The sequence below is a fragment of the Lepeophtheirus salmonis genome, chromosome 14 (genome assembly GCF_016086655.4).
Source record: "Lepeophtheirus salmonis chromosome 14, UVic_Lsal_1.4, whole genome shotgun sequence".
NCBI classification, from domain to species: Eukaryota; Metazoa; Arthropoda; class Copepoda; order Siphonostomatoida; family Caligidae; genus Lepeophtheirus; species Lepeophtheirus salmonis.
Window position 1 is genome coordinate 42,042,702 of NC_052144.2, and position 15,558 is coordinate 42,058,259.

General features: G+C 28.1%; 1 protein-coding gene across 1 annotated transcript in view; it reads right to left on the reverse strand.

The window, feature by feature from the left end:
* Positions 1-15,558, reverse strand: part of LOC121128975 (spondin-1) — a 122,685-nt gene that overhangs the window by 74,054 nt on the left and 33,073 nt on the right. The gene's annotated exons all lie outside the window — the stretch shown is intronic.

Genomic DNA, 15,558 nt, shown 5'->3' on the forward strand with positions numbered 1-15,558 from the left:
GTTGCACAAATTTTTGTTGGCCTTGAGAAAATTTAGAACCTTATTAGCTCTTTCTAACCGTCTTAACTTGCACTGTTCGAAAATAAGATTTCCTGTTCTACTCCTTCGTAATTTTGCACCAATATCATTCCGGATTGAAAATAATAAAATGTGTACCATTATATAAGATCAACCCTGTAGATATTTAATATTGTAGAAAGGAAAAGCTTTTTGTTGGTAAAATAGGGGCACTCCAAATAATTGAGCACAACTAAGGCCAAAAATCCAATTTTCCAAATAATAAGAGCATGAGAGCCCACAAACCTTGCAAAAATCAGTTTTATGAAAATTCCCATACAGAGAAAAAATTATACTACCCCCAAAACGAGACAGTCTAATATTTATATATGTACATTCCTCTCATATTGTCATTTATTTGGAGCTTTTAGGTCACAAATTTGAGACGTGATGAGAATGTTTTTTGTTCGGATAGTATTTAAATTTTAAATTTGTAAATGCATGTATTCAAAAATTAGAAAGCACTCCTATGTTTCAAGAAAAAAATTGGATATTCACTAAAAATATTAAGGAAGATTTATAATTACTTTAAAAACCCGTTTTGTTTGGACATCAAATGCCTAAAGATTTATGAAGGAAAAAAATGTCTTCTTTTTGGGTCATAGTTGAGTCAGGAAAATTATTCTTATACTACTACTTCTTAAAGAAATATGACAAAGAAATTATAGAAATTAATTTAATCGTTAACAAAAAATTACATCATTACACATTACACGCAGCAGATTTTTAGTCTGTGAAAGGGCCTTAAAAAGGGTTATGAGAAAGAATTTTTCAGATTTATAATTCAGATCTGATCAGTAATATACATATAATTTGAATCTCATAATATATTAATCTTCTATAATTTACTAAAAGTTCGTAATTCAACACCTTAAAAGGACTGGATATTTATTCCCCTCCCCCATTCATAATATTTAGTCTACTTTTGTTAATTTAAGAAACAGATTTTAATTTTTGGATGTATCAAGCCTCCATGGCTTCAGAGACTGTTGGTACATTTGATGTGTCGCATAAAAACACATTTTGTGGGAGTACAACTGATTAATATAATTTTGAAATACATAATTTCAAACCATATAAGACAGAATATGGTAGATTGACTTAAATTTAGCTGTTTATATGTCTTACTATATCCAAGTAATTGAGTTCTAAACAAAAAGGGTTGCAATTGCATTTGATCTTGTCTATTTACAGTCAAATCCAAATATAAGACATTCAGAAATAATAAAAATACGCTTATAGTTAATGTCTGTTAGATACTAATTTTGTATGTCTTAAATACATTGATACATAATGATTTGCAAACAGTCAAATTTTTCATCGTTTTTTTTAGCATCAACTTCATAAAAGTTCATGAATCTGATGGAAAAAATTAGAATAAAATATCAAATGATGATTTTTCTTTATTATAGGTACAAATCGTAGACTGACCAGAATATTTTTTTATCATGACCCCCCCCCCCTCAAAACACTATAAAAAAAATAAAAAAATCAAACACCATACCAGATTAAATAAATATTTGATTGAACAAACTGTAATACAAAGTTTCGAGCTAGTATTATTAATAGGGGATATTATAATTTATTATTGAAGTGATTATATTATTCAAAATGCATAAACTGCATTTTGTTCAAAATAAACGACAAATAGCTCAATTGTACACAAATATTTACAAATGATACGTATTTACAAATGAATAGAAGTATTAGTACATATGGCTCTATTAAATATATATTATTTAAGAACCAATTATATAATACATATTAAATATATTTGGTTTTCAGAAAGATAAAAGGTTTGTCATTTTTCTTAATGATTGCTATGTTTCTAATTTTATAAGAAGATTAACTTATTTAAAAGCTTAAGATATAGCTTTGATGGTAAAATGAAAACAGTGCACAAATTAAGGCGTAAGATTGTGTTTATATGTACATTGTTAGAGTTGCAAATTATAAGCGTAAGATGTACACTGTTTTTTTTTTTAATAATTGTTATCATTTAAAAAAAATGAGTCATAGTGTGACGTAGCTTCTGTATACCAATATAAGCATATGTGTATATGAGGATGTATGTGAAATCACCAATTTGCGCAATTCTATAAGTAAATATGATATACTTTTAAAAAAAGCATCAACATCCGATTATAAGAAATTCAGAAATGATAAAAATACGCGGTAGTTTTATATCTAAAAACTATCCTTTTATTCACGCAATCTTGATTTCTTATCAACACTTGTGACAATGTGTCAACGTCATTCAAATTAGCTTATATTTATTTGGTATTCAAAAATCTTTAGAAATAATCAATATCAAAAACAAAATTCTAATAATTTAACCGAGAAAATTAGAAATTATATTTTCTTATGACCTCAAATTAATGCAGTTAAAATTTATTTCAAAAAAATGTTATTTTTTTGCCATATCTTGTACTCAAGTAAGTGTTTTACCGTTCAAATTCCTATTTACGAGTCCAAAGTTGATAAAATAGCTTGAAAAGAATTTCAAGTTTAAATTCTGTTAATATGAGTCTATGTCGAATTTATGTATAAAATGAATGTATTTTAGTTTAGTTTTTTTATTTATACTAACAAAATAGAACGCTCACTAACAGAGAATCAAAAATGGAATATAGTGAAATTAAAAAATAGCCACATAAAAGGTAGTTATTTTTTGAGAGATCAATTTTCGGGATATCAATCATATTGACATTAAATAATTTTTAATTCATTCTATTTTATTCAAAAGCAATGCATTATTATTGCAAAATATAGTTTACTTTTATCATAAAAGCCACCAATTCAGATAGTTTTTCGACTCATTTGAAATTTAACAGAAATTTTACTAACTTTATTATTTGTATCCTCAACGAAAATTAAGAATGAATTATGCTTCCTTGTTAAAGAAATAAAAAAAAAGAATGTTTTAGACTTTAAATATTGTTATAAATAGTCTCTTACGTTATTTATATCGACTTTCAAGACTAATAAACATATTTTTACTATAATTTATTAATCTTTCTTTTAACTTGTACATTATTACGTTTAAAATGTATTGCCAATATACATATTGTATAATTCATAATATAAAACACACCCAAACAATTTACAATAAAAAAGGCTATTTTCTATTATGTTACTGGTTCGGCCCACAAGAGATCAATTGGTATTGCACTGTCTCTAGCTCTTAAAAGTGTTTTATATGCTTGCTTTTGGAATTAAAGTATTAATAAATCAGTGGTCAAGCCCGGAGTTGTGTCTGTTTTAATGAAACCGGGTTTATGACGTAATGACTCATGATATAATTCAAATGTATGGTCCACTAAAAACTTGGTTGTTTCTAAATTGTTATCTGCAAATTTGTATAATCTTTCGTTGTACTTGTATGTTTAAAACGACCCATATGTGTAGTTTACCATTTTAAAAATTTGACATAGTTTTACCGTTACAAATTAAGACTAAAAATTTAATATGATTGTGTACCCTTTGTTAGATTCTCGGGACTTTTGGGAAGAAAAAATATATAAACGGGTTAAAGAAGTTCTTTAAGAATTTTAGTTTTCTATAAGAGGTCAAAATTAACATTTAAATTTGTTAATAGATTACCTGTGATTAAATGTTGATGAATAATTTAATAAATCTATAATTTCACAAAGCATTAAATATTTTTTTCTCAATATAATAGATTCTTCCCAAATTCAGAAAAAGAGTTTACAAATATCATATATATTTCTTATAAATAGAGACAATTAATTATTAATTGGGAACATGTTGTGGGCCTAGAACAAAAGTTTAACAAACTACATTTTGTAGTTCTTTTTTTTAAATATCATATTACATACTTTTAAATTTTTAAGTATTAACTTTCCAGAAGTTCAATTTCCAATACCAATTTGTTATGTCAAATATAATCATCTATGAAAACCTTTCTTTAACATATCAAAACAAAAAGTTACTTATAACACTTATGCTCCGTGCCCACGATATGCAGTTGTATGACTTTTAATTAATCTATATAGATAAGGGCATTTTGATTATATAACTATATATTAATTATGTCTACCTATATGTACAATACAATTGTTAGTACAAAAATATGCTGGCATGAGAAGGAAACAAAGCCATTATCATTATTTGTTGTCTAGTTCCTGATTATCTCTCTATTGTTTCGTTTTCAACAACTGTCTCATTTCTTCTCAAATGCTTAATTATTTATTCGTATATGAGTTTGCTGATAATTCAAGACCTATAATTATAATGATATCTCTCACAAACTTATCAGGAGGCAAGCAATCATTAATCTCTTCGGATGTATGTGGATATATAATTTCAACAGTTTTTCATAGTACACATTGTCAAAAGTAACTTAGCAATTATAAAAATCTTTTGATGTTACATGTAAGAGTCCATTGTGAAGTCAATCACTTAAACTAACGACCCCAAGTTCAACCACAACCTCAAACCTGGCTCTGAAAATAACACAGGCATTGATGAGGAACTACTTGTTGTCAACTGTCTCGAGAATGGAGGCCCTCAAGGAATCAACAGTCCTATGTGCAAGTTTATTTGGACTCTCTCTAATACACTCACACATAGTAATCCATCAGATTCAGATCCGTTGAGCCAGGAAGCCACAGTCAATGTTCTGAAGGGCCTTCAGGAAGTCTGGAGGGCGTTTTTTTGTATTGTTTCCAATACAATCATTGCAAGTGTTTCTGATACATCAGACTCTTTGAAGGCCTTGACGACATCGTAAACAGTTGATGTGGAGAGTCTCTAAAACTAAATAATATCCTAGCGTGCCCCGGCACGGAGGCACACAATAACGGCCCAACAGCGTTTGTACTAGGAGGACATCTCAATGGTTTTGTATTATTTCCTATACAATTTTTTTAATTGAATCTTTCTTTAACATAGATCTCAGAGTTGACATGATATTGAGGTCTACACTTATTCCAGATTTAAAACTTCCAATTTTTAAGAGGAAACCGATTTCAATCAGATTTGTATGTTGCATTATAGACAGTAGACCAGCACAGAAATATAAAATTGGATCTGTAACCCAGTCTACTTATGATATCTAAGGTCTCATAGACAAAGAAAAAAAAATAACATATTAATTAATGATTGATTAGCGATATCTCCTAAACAAAAGCAATTAAATGAAAACATTATTGAAAAGCTATAAATTAGTTTAACAAAAGTTATGTATTTTTTTAATTTACTTATTTAATTAAAAAATATAAGCAATCACCTTAGTTTTCAACCTTAAGTATGTTAAGGTTCATGGTCGTTGATTTTTTTACTATTTAACTATATAAAGTTAAAACAGTTTTAATCTTTTTTTAATATGTAGATTAGAAAAGTCATAAAATGAGGAGTAATGGTTTTATTTATATAAATAAAATTTTATTTTATACAAAGTTAAACATATTAAATTTACAATAAATAATTTATAAACAAAGTTAATTTTTTTATAATTCACACTTTTATTTTATGATTTTTTTTCATTTGGTACTTTTCTATGGGCCATTAATGAATGATTAATTTCCTTCTATTTATAAATGTAATATGTACATGAAAAATATTTCATGCTTAAAATTGAAAAAGTAATTTAAATGGATTTATATGTAGTGTATATAAAATTATTATGTATGGATATATATTTCGTTGAATAGGCAGTATTCAATATACCGACGTACATATTAAAACAAGGACCTTGGTTTAAAAAAAAAACTCAATTTCATGTATGAAACTATTATTGCAGCCATGTTTTTTATAAAAAGAAGCCCATAGTTGAGTATTTATGAATAATTTATTTAAATTAATTAGAAAAAAAATTTGTATTGCTCCTAAATATAGGACGTAAAATGGATTCCCCCCCCCCTGTATTCAGTCTTTAAAAAATTATCATATTTTAGCCAAGTACTTAAATTTATTAATTAAATTAGCTCCGTTAAACTATAAGTATGTTTTTATGCACAAGAATAGTTTGCTATTATTTTTAAATTCGTCACATTTTTAATGCCCAAAACAAATATGTATTAATTACTAGTATAAACGGCCCACGGATACATGGAAGGGGGGGGACGCATTTGGATACAAAATGCTGGTGGTGTATAGTCCATGTTTTGTCTGTCAAATAATTTAAAAATTCAAATAAATATTGTTATTGAAACTTTTGTTTGTCGACATAAATCGAATGTAAAAGTACTTAATTTATTCCAGAACAATAATTAAAAAACCCAAAAAAAAAATCTGGCGTTGTGGACTTCTGGGTTTGATTAAAAAAAGTTCAAGTTTCTTAGAATTTCTCCCAAACGGGTATTTCTTTACGGCGATACTCCCACAGTTACGCATACTTTGAAGACAACCAAATAAATGGCAAACATACCAATTGCTAAAGTTTGGTAAATCAAATATTCACTAACAGTAACCAATCAACAGATTTCTACGTAAAAAACCTATCAGTATGTAGCAAAACCAAATTTATTATTCATACATTTCTTGATATTTTTGTTTATTTAAAAAAATCACAAATATAAAGTTTATTAAAATAACCTTTATAAATTAAACCCTGTTCAACCCCATGGCAATAAACTAACCTAATCCTAACTTGCCTAAAGTAAAGATCGCTTAATACATGCACCAAATGAAAAACAACTTTAAAATTACTTTATCTCCAAATAAATTAGTATCCTGCGTAATATCCAATGCTTCAATAGAATGCTTATGGTCCATAATTACTTCAATATATTACCAAAGTGGCATGTCAAATTGGTTATTCAATGTCATTATTTGGCTTAATCGAAAAGATTTAATTCTTATTAGTGTTCATTTAAATTGCAGCAATCCATGAATAATTAACAGGTTAATGCAATCTCATCACTACATGTTACTATCTGAAAAATTATTGAACAGATTCAATTCTCATAAGTGTACATCAAAGACGAATGAAGTAGCTAATGCAGTCTCCCCCTCCCTTGGGATATAAATAAAAAAGTGACATGCGTCTTAAAGAAAAATTACAAGTATCAGGACGTTTTCCAAAAATTTTCAAAATCTACAATAAAGTAATAAATCAGTGAAATTTTCACTTAAGTTTTTTTTTATTTTTTATTAAATTTATCAGAGATCAAATAAGAATATTAGTACCTGATAATCTTTAAAGAGAGAATAAATGCAGATAATATTACATATTTTCTTTATGTGTCTCAGAATATTATTTTAAGTCATAATCAAAGGATTCCGGAAGATACATAATGCAAATTTTATGAGTGTAAATAATTTAGGTGAATTAAACACTAATGTTAATCTAGTCGATACTCCTCGAGTCCTTGTCAAAATCTGATTAGCATTCAACAGAAGTGGGAAAAAGATCTAATAATGTTAGTCCAAATCCTTGAATATCTTGATCAAATTTCTTTTGAGAACAATTCAAGTCCATGATTAAAATATAGGGTTAATTGAGTGTAGGCTTATTCTTAGTTCAGTATAAACTAGGTTTCGAGTTGCAAGTTTTAGCTATTGAGTCCAAGTCAAGTCTCAAGTCTTTGATTGTGAGATCAAGTCGAGTCACAGGTCTTCAAAATATATACTACCTCTAGTATTTAATTAATTCACAGCATAATGAAACGACACAAATTAACAAAACTTGATTTGAGTTTCGGTGGAAATGGAGTGTTATCTCTTGTAATTACTTTTCTATTCCTCGCACTTAAAGAAGTGTCTCTTATTAAATGTGGAAGTACCAATTACCATAGCTTAACTTTTATACAGTGGGATATTTTCATAATAATTAACCTTAAATATCGGTATCTACAGTAGAATAACTGAAATATTTATCTAATATAAATTGAAGTAATATACAATGAAATATAAAACTACCCTTGGATAATTTTTAGGGAAATAAATAGTAATATATTTTTTTTTGTATGCACCACACATATATAAAAGAAATTAATATAGCTAAAAGCAAATTTTGCCCCTCCTTCTTTCCCAGATACGATAAACTGGCTATAGATTCCTAGTGATTAATTCCAATTGACAATGAGTCATTTCAAACATATTTTATAAGACGACTATTGGGTCCAATTCAGACGCTTCCTTAACATGTAAAGTGCCAATGAGTCATATTTCCCCCTTATTGGTCCTACCCAGCCATGATTTTGCGATAATAAATGATGCAGTTGATGTATTTAATGGAGAACGCATCTAATTCCTCCGTTTGATCCTGTCACATCAAAGATATGTATCTTTAAATCAGGTGAAACCCCTTCTTTGCAAAGAAATCCACTTTAGGTTGGAAGCAACAGAAGATTCCTTGGTTGAATACTTCTTTCCTCAACCCGATCTCACATGTTTACCTATAGAAATTCCTTTTAAAGAAAGTCCGCTAGAGTGTATTTTTCTTAAGGAATCCATACAAAATCGACCCAAATTCTTCTTTTCAATAACTGTCTCCATGTTCTTAAAATGATATCGTTTCTTTATTTATTAACAAAACTACTCGTGGTATTTTTGGAATGATCGGAGATATATAAAATAAATTTCCGTTCGATCCAGATTGTAAGGAAATGGAAAGAACTTATTTCATAGTTTTTAATATTTTGAAACGATTCAAAGAGACTGGCACTGGAACTACAGGACCAAGGAAATCAAGAATGATACTGAAAATTACTCTGGAAGCGACAAAAGCTGTCTTGATAAGGATTTTTTGAAATCCGTTAATATCCAAATTTTATGGCTGCTAAAAAATAATGCAAATTTACTATTCAGCAAGTAGCAAAAACCAATTTATCTATGTTTAATGCCTTAATAGAAACCGTAAAGATTGTTTTAAGTTTGTTTTACATTACATTATTACATCCAATTATTTATAAAAATGTCTAAAAATATCATTTAAAAAGGACAAATATGTGTTTAAAAATATCGACAAAGTCTGGGAATATTTTTAAAATCAGATTAAATATAATAATTGATTTTGTTTTTATTTTTTTAATACTATTTTTTTGTTAATGAGTTAAAATCCAATTGCTTTACATATTTTAAATAATTGTTACTGATTTAAATTTCCATTTTAATACTTTGAGATTACATCCCCAATAATCAAATTTACTTTTTTATTTATGCAAAATACTTTGTTCTTTAGTAATAACTCGGAAAAAGAAAATTATTTATTTATTGTCTAAACACAATTAATTTTTATTTAACGAAAAATGGAGCTTTGTTATGTAAATAAATTACTTTATAAAAAAATCCCTATTGTCAAAAAACTAGGAGAAACAATTTTTACATGCCTATATTGAGGGTAAATTTGTACCCCCAAGCATGTTGGTAATAGAAAGGAACAGGATATATTCCCTTGGTGCCGAATCCAGTGGATGCATAAGAACTTCCAATCCGAGTTCCAGGAGATACTGCCACGTCATCAAATATGTGAGCGGCCTAATGTAGTCTTGAAGATGTTTAGTTGTCTACTATTCACCAGTGCTGGCCGCTTCTGTTCGATTGACAGCTTGGAACAGTCGAGTTGTTCACAGTAGAGAGTAGTATTGAGCGTAAAAAAATTGGTCGAGCCTCTGTTGTGCAACACAAACAGAAAAAAGTCAATTCTCAAATTTTCTTGATCCCTTTCGACGCATTTTTCATTTTGAGGTAGTAAAAATGTAAAATATTTGAGACTTCCATACATGACGCACGTTCATTCACGACTGAACTGGCTGAACGCAGTACAGTGAAAAAGAATTTGTAGTATACACTCAAACCTTTAACTCCCAATATCGTATGATTAGATGTGACCAATAATAACAAGATATACTTTGTTAAAAAAAAAGGGCGGGAAATACGAAATTATTTTTTCCCAAACCTAATATGATAAAGTTAGCTAAATATATATTTTGGAACAATATGAATGTTTCATCAAAAATGAATAAAATTAATATTTTGGGATTGGATATACCTGTGATGATATATTTTTCCACAGCTATTTAAATAATTTAGAGAGCTTTACATCGTTAAGAGATTTAAATTTTTGCAGGTATTACATTGGCATGTTTATTCAAACATTTACGTATGCAAATGTGAATGAATTGAAAGCTAATTCTGACCCATTTAAAAGGGCATTGTAATTTAATAGAACTATATTTTGGACTGTACAATGAACAAAATCTTTGCTTTTAACAGAGCTACTGGAACTGTACAAAATTTTGTTTTTCTAAGGAAGACCCCTTTTGGAGATGAAGAAATAGAAATATACTTTGGAGTCAATATTGGTCCAATAGACCCAAGAAGTATTGTAAGTGCAGAAGATTATCTGGTATTTTAAGGGTTATATAAGATATTTACTTCTAAATTTAGCCCTACGCATTTGCATATAATTATGAATGATAAGTGTTTGACACATTCATTAAAATTGCAACGAAAAATAAGTCCAATAAATTTTTTATGCATTAGAAACCTCATACATATATACAGGCTGGGGATTTTAAATCATGAACAAGTTTAGATCTGAATATCTTGGCAACCATGAGATCTATGTTTGTAAAAGTGGGATCATCAGATTCAATTGATATAACTGTATTTGAAAAAATACAAAATATTGAGATATCCTCTGAATCCTCTGTTCGACCATTATTGGGTACTTCCGTGCCGAGTGCACGCCCAAGGAATGAAATGGATTACAAATCAGCCCAAATAAACTGTTTACGGTGTTGTTCAAGGCTTTCAAGGAGTCTGATGACTCGGGAACACCTGTAAGTAAGATTGAGAAAAAAAACCTAATTCCAGACTTCCTAAAGACCCTGAATGACAAGAAATGTGGTCTTCTAGTTTGCTGGATCTGAACCCTTGGAGTACTATGTGGGGTGTCTTGGAGAGAGTCCAAAAAACGTGTAAATAAAACTGTTCACTCCTTGCGGGCTTCCATTCTCGAGACATTTGGCAACATGGACAAGATTTTCCTCATCAAGGATCATGCCAGGTCCAGGGTCAGGTTGGAGGTTGAAGCTGGAGGTAGTCGGTTTGAATGGTTTAAATTCCCTTGGGGGTCCTTAGATGTAAGAGCAAAAGATTTGTAATTTCCTGCTTAATTTGGGAAAATAAATTGTATTATATATTATCGTAATTTTGTCCAGATTTGAACTCCCTACCCTGTATATATAAATTAGAGTTGGATTCGAAGATTACTTGAACTCGAAAAAGATAGTCAATCTTAATAAAACCGACATTTGTATGAATATTTGTCTAACTTGCCCTAATTTATTTTTTTAAATGACTTTTAATTTGATAACATTGTGACTTGTGTTCAAAATCTACCCCTTAAAAAATTTGCATTTTATTAAGCTTGTGAATACTACTTTCAGAAGACCATTAAGGCCATTGTCTTTAGCCTTCTCCACCCTTTACTTGTTTAAACACGTGCTCAGACATTTTCAAATTCATTCTTTTGATGTTTTGCAACAAGTTATAATTGTATTTTAACTAGTTAGAACAAACTCAAACATCCCTATTTTATTGGCAGCAGTCTGCGAAGAGATGTCCTCGATCACCGTCATTCTAATATTGAACTCGAATAATCCATACTCGAAACAATGGAGTAGTGATTAGTCGTCAAAACTTTTCGTATCACTACTCGAAAGGACAGTAAAAACTACAAGAGCTCCTTTCTTATTAAAAGAAAGGGAAGATGTATTAAAAACATATTCTTAAAAACTCGAACCTGACCAAACTCGAAATTTTTGTCTTGAATCCAACACTAAAAATATGTTTACTCTATTCAAACTTATTCATTTTGATTATGTACTGTGTATGGTGTATATATCATTTGAACGAACAAAAAGTACAAGATTTAAAATTTAAGCTAACATTCAATTGAAAACTCTTTATTTGGGTGAATATTATATTATATATGGGGAAAATTAAATCGGATAAATATATCTGTTGATGTTTCAACATACATGAATGCATGAGAAGTCAATACAAAAAAACTCATTATTTCGTCTTCTAAACTTTTATAATACTGCAATCATATTTTAAAAACAATACTACTTACATTTGTTTATTGATATGTATGCATATCATACATGTAGGTATATACAAAATATAAAATAGTATCATATTTATTGCTCAGAGGATTTTCAATACCTTAATATAAATAAATATAAGAGCTTAAAATTGGACCAAAACCTATACTTTTTTTAACAATAGAGCAACTATGCAATCACATACTAAATATTTAGAAATAAATTTAATTAAAAATGAAACCAAATGGCAATAGTAGCTCAATCTATAAAGAAAAAACAGTGCTTGGGACAAACTATTTTCTCTTGAATTCAATGGGTGGGGATTTGTTACTCATTCGTTCCTATTGAAATGGAAATAAATGAAGTTATTGTAATGCTTCAATGTTTAAACTTATACTATTCAAACGTACCAATCTATAACGTCCATCTGAACAATTAGAGAAACGTTAAAAAAAATCGAATATTATTTTACTTTAATGTTTAGTTTTATTCAGTCCCCATTGAACTCAAATTACAAAAACATACTACCCATCGATTTTTCTTTATCTGACTACAAAATTGAATATTACATATCCCCTTGGTTATCATATTTATTTTTATATACTTTTCACTAAACGACGTACTTACACACTTTAAGTAAATATTCTATTAATATAACATTAAATATAAAAAGTATTTTTCTGATCACATCCATGTTTCAAAGTACATATTTTCAAATCATCCATAATTGTTTCAAATACCCCTAATATCTTCATAATATTTATGTTTGAAGCAAATGATTTATAAGAGCATTGATGTTTAACCATCCTAACGATAAAATTTTAATTCTGATATTTTTATATTCCTAGCAATGAACTCCATGATATTAAAAAGTTTTTAAGTAAATATTCTATTAATATCAGTGAATGAAAAAGTTTTTTCTGATCACATCCATGACTTCAAATGATAAGCATTGATGTTTAGACTCGGTCCAAGATTGAATTATTTTTCAAGTTTTTGAAGACAAGTCAAATCTAGATCCCTGAATATTTTCATAGAGTCCAATTCAAGTCCTCATAAAATAAAAAATTTTTATTAGTACTTAAGTATTATCTTTTGAGTAAAAGTTTAAGTAACAAGGCTTAAAAATATGGACTCCAGGTCAAGTCGAGTCGCACGTCTCACTTCCAAGTCTGTACCTCTATTCATAAGGGATTATTTCTAAACTATTTTTAAATGAGGCCTATTAATACCAATATATTTGCTCTACCAAAAGAAAGAAAAAAAATCATACGTGACGGATTCAGAACTAATATACATCAAGTTATATAGTTTGGTCTTTAAAAAATTATAAGGATCTCATATCTGTCTAGAATTTCAAGACCCAACCCCAAAAACAAATAAGCATCATGGGCAAACGTAGATTGGTAAATATATTTTAAAATGTTACTTAAAAATATATATTAAGTATAATTTAGAAAGCTTTAATGAAGATATGAAAAAAAAAAAACAAAAGCTTCAGTATATTGTATATATATTCTTTGTTTTTTTTATGAATTATATCTAAGATAAGGATATATAAAAACACCAAACGACGAAATATGGTACCTATATTTATGAATGAATGAATGTAAGTGGCTAAATAAAAGAAATTTCGGGAAATGAAAAAACATGTTATAGATTAAAAAAATATGTCTTAGACTTTTTTTTATTGTTATTCTATTATCCCTTAATTTAATAAGATATTTATTTCTGTTATCTACAATCTACACTTCTTATATATAAAGTTTTTTTAACAAACACAGAATTTGTGACTAGCATTTTTTATATGACTACAGGCTGTCTTATTAAAAATATGATATTAATATAAATATTGATTAATAGAAGTTATATAAATATGCCTAGGATCATTTTGGGGATATCTTGATAAGAGTTATAATTAAATGCAATTTATTATATTATTATGGAAGTTTGAGTCGATTAAGTCGATTCCAATTGGTAAAAGTGAACTTTCATCGATAAATTAAAAGATAAAAGACAAAGAATGTGCAAAAGTGATACATTTCATTTATTTTGTAAAATTTGAATGCAAATTTGGATACGTCAAAAAGGTTCTAGATCCCGGAACCATCATCAATCCCCCTCCCCCCTCTTCTCAATTTTAAAATAGTAAATAAAAACATTAAGTGTCAACATTCTTTGACTCAAACCCGGATAAATATTTGGTTTCCATTACGTATTCGAAAGTGGAAAACACTTGGAGTCTTTTCATATATTCTTAAATGTACTTAATTTGTTTACAAATGCAAATCGTTTCCATAGTTACACTATGGTCAATAAAACATCTTGAGATATGATGCCAAAGATTCCCTCCTGGCAGTCCTTATAATTATTATTAATTTTCGTATTAAACATGTTATGGAAAATATTAAGAGTCCACTATTTTCATAAAAGAAATGAGATCTGAACTGAATGAATTTAAAAATGTTACCTATTATAATCAGTCAATATTATTTATATTTCAAAACAGACAGATCAAACAGACTTGATTTTACAAGAGAGATTTTGTAAATAAAAATTCAATTCACAATTTCCAGTCGACACAAAATTAGTCTATTATATTTGCATTAATTTTTAAATTGAACACAATTTATAATAAGATGAAATATTAGTTTAATATACCTAAATATAATGGTTCTTAATTAATGAAAAAAAAAACCAAATTGAATTTTCTGATAAACATCAAATAAATAATAAAGTAAAATCAATATTTTTTGATATTTTTTACATGATAAAACTTCTGTATAATTTCTTTACGGAATAATTTTGTTTACATTTGCTCACATTTTTGTATTGCAAAAAAAGAAGACTTCAAATTAAAACGTTGTCTGCTCACAGCAGTATTAAAATTGTTGTCAATTTAAATAGAGCTCCCTGTAGCAATAAGTATCATTTTAAAACATAAATGTGTTTTTACCCACAGATGCCCCTATAAATTTAGTTGTCATAATAATTTTTGTATCTGACTTTTTTTTTCAAAAAATAAAAAAATATTATTACATTTCCTGAACCGTGTTTTCTGTTTTTTCTCTCCATGTGTGCGTGTTTGTATCTATTCCAACTCTTAATGTATTAAATGAAATATATTTTATTGCTAATAGCAAACATCTGTTGACCTTTCATAAGGAAGATACAAAAAATGGGGTGGGTATCAAAAACTGAATTTTATATATATTTTGAAAGCCTGGTTTAATAAAGAGTTTATACAATAAGATGGGTTTTTTTAAAAATAATTGAGGGGTTTTCTAAGAACTTAATTAAAGATCTATTACGAATTTTGATACTGGAAAGTATCAATCATAGGTTGGAATACGAACATACATTATGATATAAATGTGTTCATTAATTAAAGATAAAAAAGAATTTACTTTGTTTTAACAAACTTTTTCAATGTTTTAAGTAATAAAAATGATTTCGTTTGTTAATGGGCAGCAAATTAGGT